The sequence below is a fragment of the Schistocerca cancellata genome, chromosome 2 (assembly GCF_023864275.1).
Source record: "Schistocerca cancellata isolate TAMUIC-IGC-003103 chromosome 2, iqSchCanc2.1, whole genome shotgun sequence".
In the NCBI taxonomy this organism is placed as follows: Eukaryota; Metazoa; Arthropoda; class Insecta; order Orthoptera; family Acrididae; genus Schistocerca; species Schistocerca cancellata.
Genome location: NC_064627.1, coordinates 596,423,365 through 596,438,839, shown reverse-complemented (window position 1 = coordinate 596,438,839; position 15,475 = coordinate 596,423,365). Strand labels below are relative to the sequence as shown.

Below are 15,475 nucleotides of genomic sequence, written 5' to 3'. Positions count from 1 at the left end.
AGTGACATCAGAGAGTTGAATGGGATGGTGGAGGTGGTGAAGAAAGTGGCATAGGATAGCAAGTTGGTGGTAGAGTGTCATACCATGCACATAGAGAGCATGCAGAGTGTAGTGTTGAACAACACACATATGCTATGGAAGCTGATGAGCAAAGCGATGGAGTATAAAAAGGCATCAGAGGATGCTGCAAATCAGGATCTGGGAATCACCCAAGGACAGGCAGATGTGTTGGATGCGAGAGTCACTTTGAGAAGGTTGTCACAACCGTTAGCAGACAGTGCAAGGGATGCACGATTGTTAATGGTGATCTTACAGCAAGCTATTCACCAGACATTGGATGGGAAGATGAGCAATACTTTTTGAGGTTGCAGAAAGTGCACCAGGAATATTAATAGCAGAGCTCCGTAGGCAGAGTTTAACTTTTTACTGTCATTTGGCATCAGTGGAGATGAGTGCTGATATGGCAAAGGTGAACACACTGGTTAGGTTACCAGTAGCTAGGAAGCACGCACATTCAAATGTTACACCGTTTGCCTCTGTCTAGCAAAATGTGAAGCCAAAGGGAAGTTTACACAAGTGAGGTGTATTGTTGATCTCTGAAGAGGGGGACAGGAACGTGGTAATGGAGGAAGAGAAATGGCAGCATTATCAGAGGGAGAAGATCATAGTATGTCCAGCCTGGGTGATTCAAACAGCTACAAGTGTATGTGTGGTGCAGCTATTTACAGGCAAATGGGAGGGCAGGATTGTCTGAGGAACACTGTGGAACCTAAACTTGTTTTACAGCAAGTGGTGCTACAATGGATTCATTCCATGTAGGATAATGTGGTGGTAGTGGTGAGTTGCTTCGAGCACACAAGACTGACAGAAGCAAGGCGGGTGGAGCTGAGGCACAGCATGTGACATCATGGAGCCAACAGTCCATCTACCAGCCACAGTTACCGGAATTACTCAGTTGAACATGGGCACAGCCACAATTGTACTGGCCTGATGAACTGCCAGAAGTACTCCCAAAGCAGAATCTAACCTTCCTGATTAATATGTTGAAACCAGACCTGATTCAATTAATAGGGGCATGAATATGGCATATTTCACCAGAACAGGTGATGCAAAATGTTAAGCAATTTAGAGAAGGCCAATGATGAATTACCTTGACCTTGAGCACCGTGATTCCTAGTGCCGCAGAGGCTGTATCTCTACTGTGTACAGCCTTCATCTATCCGAGGCAGAGAGCCATGCATCGGCTCAATCCACCAGTAGTTAAGATTCCAGTACACTGGACTGCTAGAGTGTGAAAATGAGTGACTGTGAAATATTATTGTGTGTGTTGATGAGAAATGTATTTGTTAGAGTTTAAGAGGAATGAGGCCACAGAATTAGCCATGAACATTTGGAAAGAGAAATACCAAAGACATGTAACTGGCAGGATGTAGAAATATAAAAGCATGATGTGATGACTGTTCCAAAGGAACTAATAGACTGTTAAGTGGGGCAGTAATAAGCAACCTAGTAGCATAAGAAAAAATCTTGCAAGTAAGGTTTGTATGCTGAGTGCGGTCTCTGAACTTTGTGAGTGAGGCTACCAGACACTCTTACAATGGATATTTGTACTGTGTGTGTGATACGCTATTGTAGATTGGTCCTAAGTGAGACCCGAGGGGCCACATCTTCCGATGGAGGAAGGGTACTGTAGTGCCACTATCATTGTACAGGCAATTCTGTGAGAATATGTGGAGGGGTACTGCAGCAGCAACTGGTAGCTGGCAAGTGCAGTATGTTGCCATTTTGGTTGCAGCACCTGAGCTATTGAATTATTGCAAGATAGGCCATGCTCAATCAGTTAAACCTGCCAGTGCAGTGGCAATACACAGTTCTTGCAGTGTGGGCAAGGAGATTTTTTCACCAGCGGGTTTTGGTGGTGTTGCCAAGTAACTGACTAGAAGCAGTGCAGTGGCATAACAGATGCAGTGATAACTTGTAAAAATACGAACACTGCCCAAGCAGGCCTCAAACGTCCAACAGTATTGACCGGCCACTGTGCGTCCTTACCCCTTAAGTGTTACTGGATGTGACTACAGAGGGGCACGTGGTCAGCACACTGCTCTCCCAGCTGTTGTCAGTTTTCATAACTGGATCTTGTATAAATAGCTGTCAATTTTATAGCAGTTTCATCTAAAGCCCAGCAGTTCTACCAGGACATGGTGTTCCACCAGATGAGGGGCAACATGGAGCAGTCAGCGGCAGTTACAGTTTCGAGTCTCAATACCAGCTTTCTGCACTAAGTCCATCCGTGCCTCTGTGATACACACCGGTGGCCACCTGGATACATCTGTTTGGCACAGAGTTGGCTACTGAAACAATAATTCCGTTCTTCTTCACATGCCACTGACACCTGGTGTTTGCAGTCCAACTCACACAACAGGATGGCATGCCAAGTACTAGCCACAGGTGTCAGCAAAGCCGAGCATGTGTATGTTGCAGCCAGCTGGCCAGAATACTGGCTGACGTCTTGCTGGCCACCAGCGCTCTTCCTGTGGAGTGGGGTTGTGGTCACTACCCTACACTGATGCAGTGCTGATGTACTAGGGGAAAATTAAGCATTAATATCAACAGATGCTTTCTTCTGGGCCTTCACCAGCCTGCTACCTAGGTCTAAATCTATACTCCAAAAACCACAGTTTAGTGCATTGGGGAGGATACGTCCCACTGAACCAGCCATTATGGGTTTTTCCCATTCCATTCATGTATGGATAACAGGAAGAATTCTTGTTTAGATGTGTCTGTGCATGCTGTAATTAATCTAATCTTATCCTTGTGATCCCTATGGGAGAGGTATGTGACGTGTTGTAGTAAATGCCTAGAGTTGGTAGACTTTTTTGGGATAGTTTCCATCTATCTTCAGGAGTCCCTCAGTTCAGTTCTTTCAGCATCTCTGTGTCACTCTCCCTACAAGTCAGACAAACCTATGACCATTCATCCAGTCCTTCTCCATATACACTCAATATCCCCTGCAAGTCCTATTTGGTATGGGTCCCACACACTTGAGAAATATTTTAGGATGGGTTGCACTAGTGTTTTGTATGTAATCTCCTTTGTACATTTCCGTAGTATTCTGCCAATAAACTGAAGTCTCCTATCTGCATTACCCATGACTGACAAAGGGATGGTGCACACTCCTCATCACCAATTCCATTCAAATTTATGGTATATACAGGACTTGGCCAAACTTTAAAGTGACAGAAGTGTGAGCTGCATAGGGACAAGCATTTGCAGAAAACAGCATTTTTGGTACAAGACAGGGAAGGCATGAGGCTTTTATGTGAGTGCAGTTACCTGGTGGTGATTGGTGCTGTGGAAAGTAAATGTAACAGTACTCTGAGGGTCATTCAGTTGAGTCCCTATGCAAAACTATATTTTATTTTCTTCTTATAAGTTACTTACACTTTAAACAAACTCAGTACATTCTCTTTACAAATATTTTCATAAAAGGCATGAAAAGAAAGCCAAAGGAAAATTTGTAATTGCAGATAAATGTACAGGAATGTATTGTAAGGTGTACATGAGAACTTCATATATAAATTAAAAGACCTTTATTATTTTACAGTCGATGCTTTATGTATGCTGGGGTGATATTCATTGTCACATCAGGGGAAGCAGTAATTTTCTTGGTGTCATGTTATAAACACCCCATTTTTAAAATTACATGCCTGTTTTATGACATCTATAGAAAAACAAACTTGGTTTACATTTGTAAAAGTTCACCCTCGTCAACAGTTTGGCAGCAAACCATATTATGCATCATGTTGCCAAATATTGGTGAGGGTAGCTTGTGATGTACAATGCAGTTTATTTTGACACATTTATCTCTGGATGTTGTTGTTGTTGTGGTCTTCATTCCAGAGACTGGTTTGATGCAGCTCTCCATGATACTCTACCTTGTGCAAGCTTCATCATCTCCCAGTACCTACAGCAACCTACATCCTTCTGAATCTGTTTACTGTATTCATCTCTTGGTGTCCCTCTACGATTTTTACCCTCCACCCTGCCCTCCAATACTAAATTGGTGATCCCTTGATGCCTCAGAATATGCCCTACCAACCGATCCCTTCTTCTAGTCAAGTTGTGCCATAAATTTCTCTTCTCTCCAATTCTATTCAATACCTCCTCATTAATTATGTGATCTACCCATCTAATCTTCAGCATTCTTCTGTAGTACCACATTTTGAAAGCTTCTACTCTCTTCTTGTCCAAACTATTTATCGTCCACGTTTCACTTCCATACATGGTTACTCTCGATACAAATACTTTCAGAAACAACTTCCTGACACTTAAATCTATACTCGATGTTAACAAATTTCTCTTCTTCAGAAACACTTTTCTTCCCTCTGTCAGTCTACATTTTATATCCTCTCTACTTCGACAATCATCAGTTATTTTGCTCCCCAAATAACAAAACTAATTTACTACTTTAAGCGTCTCATTTCCTAATCTAATTAAATCCTTATCTAACTAAATCACCTGATTTAATTCGACTACATTCCATTATTCTCGTTTTGCTTTTGTTGATGTTCATCTTATATCATCCTTTCAAGACACTGTCCATTCCGTTCAACTGCTTTTCCAGGTCCTTTGCTGGCTCTGACAGAATTACAATGTCATCGGCGAACCTCAAAGTTTTTATTTCTTCTTCATGGATATTAATTCCTATTCCAAATATTTTTTTTGTTTCCTTCACTGCTTGCTCAGTATACAGATTGAATAACATCGGGGATAGGCTACAACCCTTTCTCACTCCATTCCCAACCACTGCTTCCCTTTCAGGCCCCTCGACTCTTATAACAGCCATCTGGTTTCTGTACAAATTATAAATAGCTTTTCGCTTCCTATATTTTACCCCTGCCACTTTCAGAATTTGAAAGAGAGTATTCCAGTCAACATTGTCAAAAGCTTTCTCTAAGTCTACAAATGCTAGAAACGTAGGTATGCTTTTCCTTAATCTATTGTTGCCTCACGTGTTCCAACATTTCTACGGAATCCAAACTGATCTTCCCTGAGGTCGGCTTCTACCAGATTTTCCATTCGTCTGTAACGAATTCGTGTTAGTATTTTGCAGCCGTGGCTTATTAAACTGATAGTTCAGTAATTTTCATATCAGTCAACACCTGCTTTCTTTGGGACTGGAATTATTATATTCTTCTTGAAGTCTGAGGGTATTTCACCTGTCTCATACATCTTGCTCACCAGATGGTAGAGTTTTGTTAGGCCTGGCTCTTCCAAGGCTGTCAGTAATTCTAATGGAATGTTGTCTACTCCCGGGGCCTTGTTTCGACTTAGGTCTTTCAGTGCTCTTGTCAAACTCTTCACGCAGTATCAAATCTCCTATTTTATCTTGATCTACATTCTCTTCCATATTTATAATATTGTCCTCAAGAACATTGCCCTTGTATAGACCCTCTATATACTCCTTCCACCTTTCTGCTTTCCCTTTTTTGCTTAGAACAGGGTTTCCATCTGAGCTCCTGATATTCATGCAAGTGGTTCTCTTTTCTTCAAAGGTCTCTTTAATTTTTCTGTAGGCAGTATCTATCTTACCCCTAGTGAGATAAGCCTCTACATCCTTACATTTGTCCTCTAGCCATCCCTGCTTAGCCATTTTGCACTTCCTGTTGATCTCATTTTTGAGACGTTTGTATTCCTTTTTGCCAGCTTCATTTACTGCATTTTTGTATTTTCTCCTTTCATCAATTAAATTCAATATTTCTTCTGTTACCCAAGGATTTCTACTACCCCTCATCTTTTTACCTACTTGATCCCCTGCTATCTTCACTATTTCATCTCTAAAAGCTACCCATTCTTCTTCTACTGTATTTCTTTCCCCCATTCTTGTCAATCATTCCATAATGCTCTCCCTGAAGCTCTCTACAATTTCTGGTTCTTTCAGTTTATCCAGGTCCCATCTCCTCAAATTCCCACCTTTCTGCAGTTTCTTCAGTTTTAATCTACAGTTCATAACCAATAGATTGTGGTCAGAGTCCACATCTGCCCTTGGAAATGTCTTACAATTTAAAACTTGGTTCCTGAATCTCTGTCTTACCATTATATAATCTATCTGGGACCTTCCAGTATCTCCAGGCTTCTTCCATGTATACAACCTTCTTTTATGGTTCTTGAACCAAGTGTTAGCTATGATTAAGTTATGCTCTGTGCAAAATTCTACCAGGCGGCTTCCTCTTTCATTCCTTACTCCCATTCCATATTCACCTACTACGTTTCCTTCTCTTCCTTTTCCTACTATCAAGTTCCAGTCACCCATGACTATTAAATTTTTGTGTCCCTTCACTATCTGAATAATTTCTTTTATCTCATCATACATTTCATCAAGCTCTTCATCTTCTGCGGAGCTAGTTGGCATATAGACTTGTACTGTTGTGGTAGGTGTGGGCTTCATATCTATCTTGGCCACAATAATGGTTCACAGTCTCTGGATATGATATCTTGTTCTCTTGATGGGCTGATTTTACCAGCACCAAACCCATTGATCACTTGCTGCTGCCGAGGACAGCTCAAAGATAAAAATTAAACTAATGGAATATGAAGTTCTGTGTGCTTTCATTACAGCCCCTTCTTGGAAAGTTATATTCCGGAGTCTTTGTGTATGCTGTACTTTTATCACTTCTTCAACCACTGTCAAGGAACTACACATATCAAAAAAAGTTTTGCATCACATTCGTTCCAAGAGTTCCAGAACCTGTACAGAAAATTGGAATAGAGATCAACATAAACATCATTTCCACCCTTTTTATTGCTCATGAAAACCACACATTGCATTTTGTACCATCATACAGCAAGACCTTCAGACGTGGTGGTCCAGATTGCTGTACACACCAATACCTCTTATACCCAGTAGCACAAACTCTTGCATTTATGCATGCCGGTATTCATCATGGCACACTATCTACAAGTTCATCAAGGCACTGTTGGTCCAGATTGTCAAACTCCTCAATGGCGATTCGGCGTAGATCCCTCAGAGTGGTTGGTGGGTCACATTGTCCATAAGCAGCCCTTTTCAATCCATCCCAGACATGTTCAATAGGGTTCACGTGTGGAGAAGATGCTGGTGACTCTAGTCGAGCAATGTCATTATCCTGAAGGAAGTCATTCACAAGATGTGTGCAATGGGGACACAAATTGTCGTCCATGAAGACGAATGCCTCGCCAATATGCTGCTGACATGGTTGCACTATCAGTCAGAGGATGGCATTCAAGCATTGTACAGCCATTACAGTGCCTTCCATGACTACCAGCGGCATACATTGGCCCCACATAATGCCACCCCAAAACATCAGGGAACTTCCACCTTGCTGCATTTGCTGGACAGTGTGTCTAAGGTGTTCAGCCTGACTGGGTTGCCTCCAAACACGTCTCCAATGATTGTCTGGTTGAAGTCATATGCGATACTCATCAGTGAACAGAACACGATGCCAATCCTGAGTGGGTCCATTCAGCATGTTTTGGGTCCATCTGTACTGCACTGCATGGTGTCGTGGTTGCAAAGGTGGACCTCACCATGGCCGTTGAGAGTGAAGTTGCACATCATGCAGACTATTGCATCCAGTTTGAGTCTTAACACAATGTCCTGTGGCTGCACAAGAGCATTATTCAACATGGTGGAATGAGCGAAGTAGCACACTGGATTCGCATTCGGGAGGACGATGGTTCAATCCCGTATTCGGCCATCCTGATTTAGGTTTTCTGTGATTTCCCTAAATCGCTCCAGGCAAATGCCAGGATGGTTCCTTTGAAAGGGCACAACCGACTTCCTTCCCCATTCCTCCTCCCCCAAACAGCCCCCCCTCGACATGGTGGTGTTGTTGTCAGGGTTCCTCTGAGCCATATTCCATAGGTAGCGGTCATCCACTGCAGTAGTATCCTTTGGGTGGCCTGAGCGAGGCATGTCATCGACAGTTCTTGTCTCTCTGTCTCTCCTTCCTGCCCAAACAATGTTGGGTTTAGTGGCATCTCTGAACAGTCAAAGGAACTGTGTCTGTGATTCAACATCCACAGTCAACATTTATCTTCAGGAGTTCTGGGAACCGAGGTGATGCAAAACTTTTTTTGATTAGTTCATGTCTCCCCTAATCTGTGTGAAAAATGCTACTTTCTTATAAATGCTTGGCTATCTGGAATTCCCATTTTCATTTATGGCCAAGCACTTGAATATACCATATATTTGAACAAAAATGACAAGAGAACCGATGCTCTCGTAAGCCTATGTGATTGTTCCATTTTACATCTCTACTGTTACATCCAGTTCACCAATTCCAACTGTGGCTCACTGATGCTATATTTGTAGGACAATTTTTTTTGTGAAGTATACAATTTCACATTTCTGAACATTCAAAGCAAGTTGCCAATCTTTCACCCTTTAAAATCTTATCAAGACATGACAGAATATTTATGTAGCGTCTTTCAAATAATACTTCATTAAAGATAACTGCATCATCTGCAGAAAGTCTGAGATTACTATTGATATTGTCTGCAAGGTCATTAATATACTATATAAACAGCAAGGGCCCCAACACACTTCCCTGGGGCATACCCGAAGTTACTTCTACATCTGATGATGACTCTCCATCTAAGATACCATGCAGCATCCTCCCTACCAAAAAGTCCTAAATCTAGTCACAAATTTCACTTGATACCCCATATAATCAGACTTTTGACAATAAGTGTAGGTGTGGTACTGAGTCAAATGCTTTCTGGATATCAAGAAATACTGCATCCACCTGACTACCTTGATCCATGGCTTTCACGGTGTCATGTGAGTAAAGTCTTAGTTGGGTTTCGCATGATCAATGTTTTTGAAATCTACGGTGATCAGCATGGTAATTCTGTTCGATATACCTTGTTATGTTTGAGTTCAGAATATGTTCTAAGATTCTACAACAGATGAGTATCAAGGATATTGGACAGTCATTTCATGGACCTCTTCTGCTATGCTTCTTGCAGGCAGGTGTGACCTGTAATTTCTTCCAGTGACTGGACACAGTTTTTGTTCAAGGGATTAATCATAGACTGTAGTTACCACAGGGGCTAACTCAACTGCAAATCGAAAGTAAAATCTGATAGGGATCCCACTGGACCCTGGGGCTTTGTTCAGTTTTAATGATTTCAGATGTTTATCAATGCCACTGACAGTAATATCTATTTCACACATATTTTCAGCGGTACAAGAATTGAGCTGGGTCACTTCCCCAGATTTTCGTTTGTAAAGGAAATACTGCTTTTGCCTAGCCTCTCTCAGTGTTATTTCCTTGCCTTATCCAGGGCTGACTGGACATTAACTTGTGTGTCAGTAACAGTTTTTATATATATATAGACAAGAATTACTTTGAGTTTTGTGAAAGATCTTTTGACAATATTCTGCTGTGGTAGTCACTGAAGACTTCACACGTTGGTCTCTTGACACCCAAAAGCTTTCCTTTCAGCATCTCTCTATCTATGGCCCTATGCTCTGATTTACATCTGTTATGCAATAGTCCCTGTTTCTTTAGAAGTTGCTATACAGTGACTGTAAACCATGTAGGATCTCTTCCATCATAAACTGTTGTACGGAAACACCTCTATCCAGTGCATGGTCATTATTCTTTTACACTTGAGCCATAGTTATTCCACATGCTCATGTCCTACGCTAGAAGTTTAAAGTTTCTCATTCAGGTATGACACTACTGCTTCTTTGACTAGTTTGCTAGACATATAAATCTTCCTACTTGTTTTAGTTGCCCTCTGTACTCTGGTACTCACTGCTATAATTGTCTCCTGGTCACAGATACCAATGTCAGTGTGGACATTCTCAAAGAGGATGGGTGGTCTCCTCCAGTGATTGCAGATAACTTATATACAAGCGAACTGACGTTTCCTCTAAAGCTTTTGGTTATATCGGGTGAGTGTGGTGCACAGTAGGATCCATTATAATTTTATGCCCCCCTGATACTAGGTCTTGCCTAAACAATCTCACATACAGCTTCCCATTTCCATGTCCTTTGGGTTTACACCTTCATTTCCATAAAGATCTGACTACTATCAACTTCAAGTTTTAACCAGCTTTCAGTGCCTAGTATTATGAAAGCTTCACTGCTTCTTAGGAGTGCTTCAAACTGTGGTACTTTTCTGGGAATGCTTCAGCAGTTAACCTCTAGGATTTTAATAATATCACCTGTTGGAGGCACTTCTTTAGACCATACACTGATACTTACAGATTTTCAACAAGTATTATTATCTAGAGTGGATGGACAGTCACCTAATCATGCAGTCAGCTACCTGCGTAGCAGCCTCTGCTATGTAGCACACACCTGATCCATTTATGGGACCCTACAATTCTCAAACCTACAGCGCAAGTTTGGGAAGTCACAGCCTAGCTTGTCACAGAATCTTCAGTCTCTGGTTCATGCCATCCACTCAACTCAGAACCAGGGGCCACAACCTGTTCTGGGGACAATTCTGCATATTGTGAGTTTCATTGAAACTCTTTGAGCAAGGCTAGTGTTCTCGGCCTTCTCTACTAGTCACTGGCATGATCGAAGTATGACCTGAGATCCGTGATGACAGGCATAGCTCATTCCAGCATGTAGTTCGAATCTACAGTTGGTGGCACCCTGTTCCTTAAATGGCTGCCGGAATAGCCTCTTCAACATGTCTCCTTGCACACACACACTGAGTGCACCTAGTGTTCCTTCTTATCTCTTGCTGCCATCTCTGTGTGGGGTACAATTATTTACCATACATTTGAACTGCTAATGACTAATAGATCCTACCCCTTTTCATTCACCGCCAGTTGACACAGGACACAGCAGGTTTCCCATCAGTTCAGCTTCAGTGTCAGTGGAAGACAGCACCTTGAACCAGTTAATTAGTTGGATGGTGCAATATCCTGATTTGTCCCTTGTCTCTGTCTCCCCTACACAGGACACCTGGACTTAACCACTGACACACCACTCTCAGTCATGTGCATGAGTAATGATCAGACTTGTATTTCCTGCAAAAAAGACAGTATCCACAGGAGAGGATAGTACTTGAGGTATCTTTGGTATCTCTGGTACAATGTCTTCGTAGATCTCCCAACAGTCCCATTTGCAAGAGCATCTAATTGTTTGATAGTAGTAGGGGTGATTTCTATCTGATTACAAATGATGCCTGAAAACAGCTACCATGCCTCAGCCCTCCACTGCCTGCCATTCTGATATCATAGCCACCCCTCCATCCCTAGGGATTGGCAACAGATGTAATTATTTTTGGGATCTCTGTAACAGTTGAGTTGGCCAAACTGAAGACTGCAAGTGGATCCACTTGTTTATCCTTGTGATTTATGCTACTGTTCATTTCAGTTGGTGGCAAATTTTGAATCTAACATATCATGTCTCACAGTTACTGTCATCCAGATGTTGAATATTTTGTCTTCAAATTTATTCATTTCATGCTTAATAATACCTTAAAATTGTTTTCATCTTGTTTGTGGAATTTTATAATTTTTGTGTGTAGTACAATCTTCTATATTTTTGATGAATGGTTAAAATTTTGCAGTATTACTTCTTTGGATCTTTAAATCTGAGTTTAATCTACCTTAAATAAAGGTTTCACTTCCTGCTGAAAAAAAATTTTGATCCCAGATGTTAGCTGCCCTTCCTCTTAGTTTCTAATATAACTTTCCTGTACTTGTCGTAGAGAATGCAGAGTTGCATGAATATTTTTCAGAAATAATTAAATTTCTTATCTATTGTTTGCTCATCATAAGTTTATTTCCATTGTTCATTCAGTAAATTCTCTCTGAACAGTGTGACTGTGCCCACATTTAGGGATCTATGAAGCTGCACTGTTCACTTCTTAGCTAATCTTCATTGTCCGGGAAGAGTTGTTGCTGCTGCTTAATAATCTTGGTGAGACAGAATATTTATTATGATTCTCACTTTTATTTCTTGTAAGACTGTTGGATTTAGCAATAAATGATCAACTGCTGTTGCACTATGTTCTTTTATTCTTGTCAATATTGTTTCTGTGGGTAACAGATAAGCCAATATCAATAACTCTAGCTACCCACATTGGATTGTTCAAATGGTGCACAATGAAGGAATTACCTGAATGGGACAGAAATTAGTAGATGTGATGTACATGTATACACAAACAAATTATTATAATTTCAGAAAAATTGGATGATTTATTCAAGAAAAATACCTTTACAAATTGAGCACGTCAGTAATGTGTTGCTCCACGCCTGGCTCTTATGCAAGCAGTTATATGGCTTGGCATTGTTTGACAAAGTTGTTGGATGTCCTCAAGAGTGATATAGAGCAAAATCCAGCACATTAGATCATCAAAATCCCAAGCTGGTTGGAGGGCCATGCCCGTAATGCTCCAAACTTTCTCAGTAGTGGAAAGATCTGATGACCTTGCTGGCCAAGGTAGGGTTTGGCAAGCATGAAAACAGGCTGTAGGAATTCTCAACATGTGTGGGTGAGGATTAGCTTCCTGAAATGTAAGCCCAGGATGGCTTGCTATTAATGGTAACAAAACAGGACACAGAATATTGTTGATGCACTGCTGTTCTGTAAGGGTGCCACAGATATGAAAGCCCAGTTCATCACTCCTGGCTGTGGGCTGTAAGATTGGCGACAGTCAAGTTAGTATCCCACCACTGTCCGGGGTGTCTCCAGATGTCTTCACTGGTCATCAGGACTCAGTTCAAAGCTCGACTCATCACCGAAGAAAATTCTACTCCAGTCAATGAGATTCCAGGCCAAAGGTGTTTCAGTAGCATGTTGTGATATTCTGCGCCCTGTTTTGTTGCCCTTCATGGCAAGCCATCCATGGCTTACATTTCAGCAAAACAATGCCTGCCTGCATGTGGTAAGAGTTTCTTCTGCTTGTCTTTGTGCTTGCAAAACCGTGTGTTGGCCAGCAACATTGTGGATCTTCCCTCAATTGACAATGTTTGGAGCATTGTGGGCAGCACACTACAACAAGCTCGGGATTCTGATGCTCTAACATGCCAACTGGACTGAATTTGGCATGATATCCCTCAGGAAGACATCCAACGAATCTATCAATTATTACCAATCCGAATAACTGCTTGTATAAGGACCAGATGTTGACCAATGCATTACTAACTTTCTCAATTTGTGAATCTCTTATCCTTCAATAAATCATTCAATTTTTCTGAAACTAATCATTTGTTTGTTTACATTACATCTACTGATTTCCATGCCATTTGGATAATTTCTTCACAGTAAGTCATCATTTTTTATTTCTTTTTTCTTTTCAAAAATGTATAATGCCTTTCTAGTTATATCTTTTAAATCTGATTAATACTCTCTCTAACAGTCTGGTGAAGTTAAAAATCTAGCCACTTTCACTTCATCATTTGTAATGGTTACAATACTATGTTTAAAAAAGTTGATAAGTACCACAAAAGCAAATATATTTTCCTACCAGTGCACTTTTAAAGCAATTGCTTCCACTCCGGTAACCAGCAATAACGTCACCACCAAAGCAAAGACATAAACAGAAGAAACAGGTTTGAAAATTCTCTCTCCATATTTCAGTAGTGTCAGTTATCACCAAAGATAATCTATCATAAAGAAGCCATAGATTATGAAATTTACTAGAAGGGAACAACCAGTCCCTCCTCCAACCCCCCCCCTCCCCCCTCCTCCTTTTACAACTGTTGTATGCTTACACTCTCTGCAGCAAAATAATTTGGCACACAAAGACAAGTCTTACTCATGAAATAGTTTCCATACTCAAATTCTGAATATGGAGCACAATACACTCTTCAGTACTACTATGCCAATCATCTCTCAGTATGCACTCCCATCCTTGCTGACCCTGTAGAAGTGGATAATGATTTGCAGTCTGTAGATTAATTCTCAGTCTGGATAGCAGATTGAACAGTGCCCAAAAGCAGACACAAGCAAAGCACTTCTCTAGAGTGACTACCACTGCCATCACAAAGTCATTGTCAAGATGGGCAGCTGGGTTTAAGGTTTCAAAAATGATGAATTTTATGTCATTAGTCTTTGTGGGCACTGCATGTGGTAATGTTCACGGCTCATGACACAACACCTGGCCACAATAAAATCCATTATACCATGTTGCAGCACTTCACAGAAGCTGATAATGAAATTCTTGTACTCATGTTCAGCTGGATTTGTGTGACAGGAGATGTCACTGACTTTTAAAGTTTTACACCCTGAATGCCCCTCCTGACACCAGGGAAAGACCATACGTAGCCCCAGTAGTTGTCTTAGTGTTACTTTCGCCATCTGCATCACAAAGGCTGTGGAGCACACGATGAACAGCTGTCTTGTTTGCCTTTTTCAATTCACATGATTTCCATAGTCTCTTCCAGTACAGTTTCAGGAAATATCATTCCACCACTGATCTCTTAATCTTACTGGAGACTGCAACCTTCTGTGTACCTTTTTTTGAATCTAGATCTAATGATATCACTTAGAGACACAATACCCTCAGACTGCTCTGCCAGTGATATCATTTTGATACAGTTCTTCTAGTAACATTTTTACTTCAGATACTGATTTCGGAAAGTCAAGTTGTAGAGGTTGGGGCTGAATAGTGGCCCTCAGGACAGTACCCTGAGTGTTGCAACCCTTGCTGTCACATGCTGTGTGCATTCACTTTTACCATTCAAGATGCATTTATGGTTTACCAAAGCTAGTTATGAGGGACAACATTCTGAAGGTGAACGATTGGAGTGGTTCTTGAGCTTCTTATTTGACAGAAGTTACGCTTGCTGCTTAATTTTAGCAATCTGAAGACAAGAACCTTTAAGTTCTTTAACTCCTTAAAATGACAATGTCATAAGTGTTGCATGGCTGATAAGTGTGTCTGAGTCAGTTATATAAGGCATTCCTGCAATCCCTGCCAAATTATAAGTACCACATGCATGGATAAAGAAAGCCATTGTATCACGCTTAGCACCTGGGAAAAGGAATTCATTCCCAGCACCTGGGAAAATAAATATCATGTAGCTCTAGGGATTAACTGAATTTTAGTTCTTACTCATGTATAGAGTTACTGGATTCTCAAGAGGCCCAGGATTATGACTGATTTCTTTGGTTATGAAAGAGAAAGAACTCCAGATCACATTTTTAAATTAGCCTTTTGTATCATCTTATGCCAGTAACGTGATTATACGCTAGTTTACATGAAATTACTGAACATCCACTATGTGCTCAAAAGTATCCGGACACCCCCAAAAACATACATTATCCTATTAGGTATACTCTGTTGCCACCTACTGCCAGATACTTCATATCAGCAGCCTCAGTAGTCATTAGGCATCATAAGAGAGCAGAATGGGGTGCTCCGCAGAACTCAGAGACTTCGAACGTGGTTAGGTGATTAAGTGTCACTCCTAAACATCCCTAGGTTCACTATTTCCAATGTGATACTCAAGCTGAAA

General features: G+C 41.1%; 1 protein-coding gene across 1 annotated transcript in view; it reads left to right on the top strand.

Moving 5' to 3' along the window:
* LOC126156854 (RIB43A-like with coiled-coils protein 2) overlaps positions 1-15,475 on the top strand; it is a 165,034-nt gene that overhangs the window by 141,634 nt on the left and 7,925 nt on the right. The gene's annotated exons all lie outside the window — the stretch shown is intronic.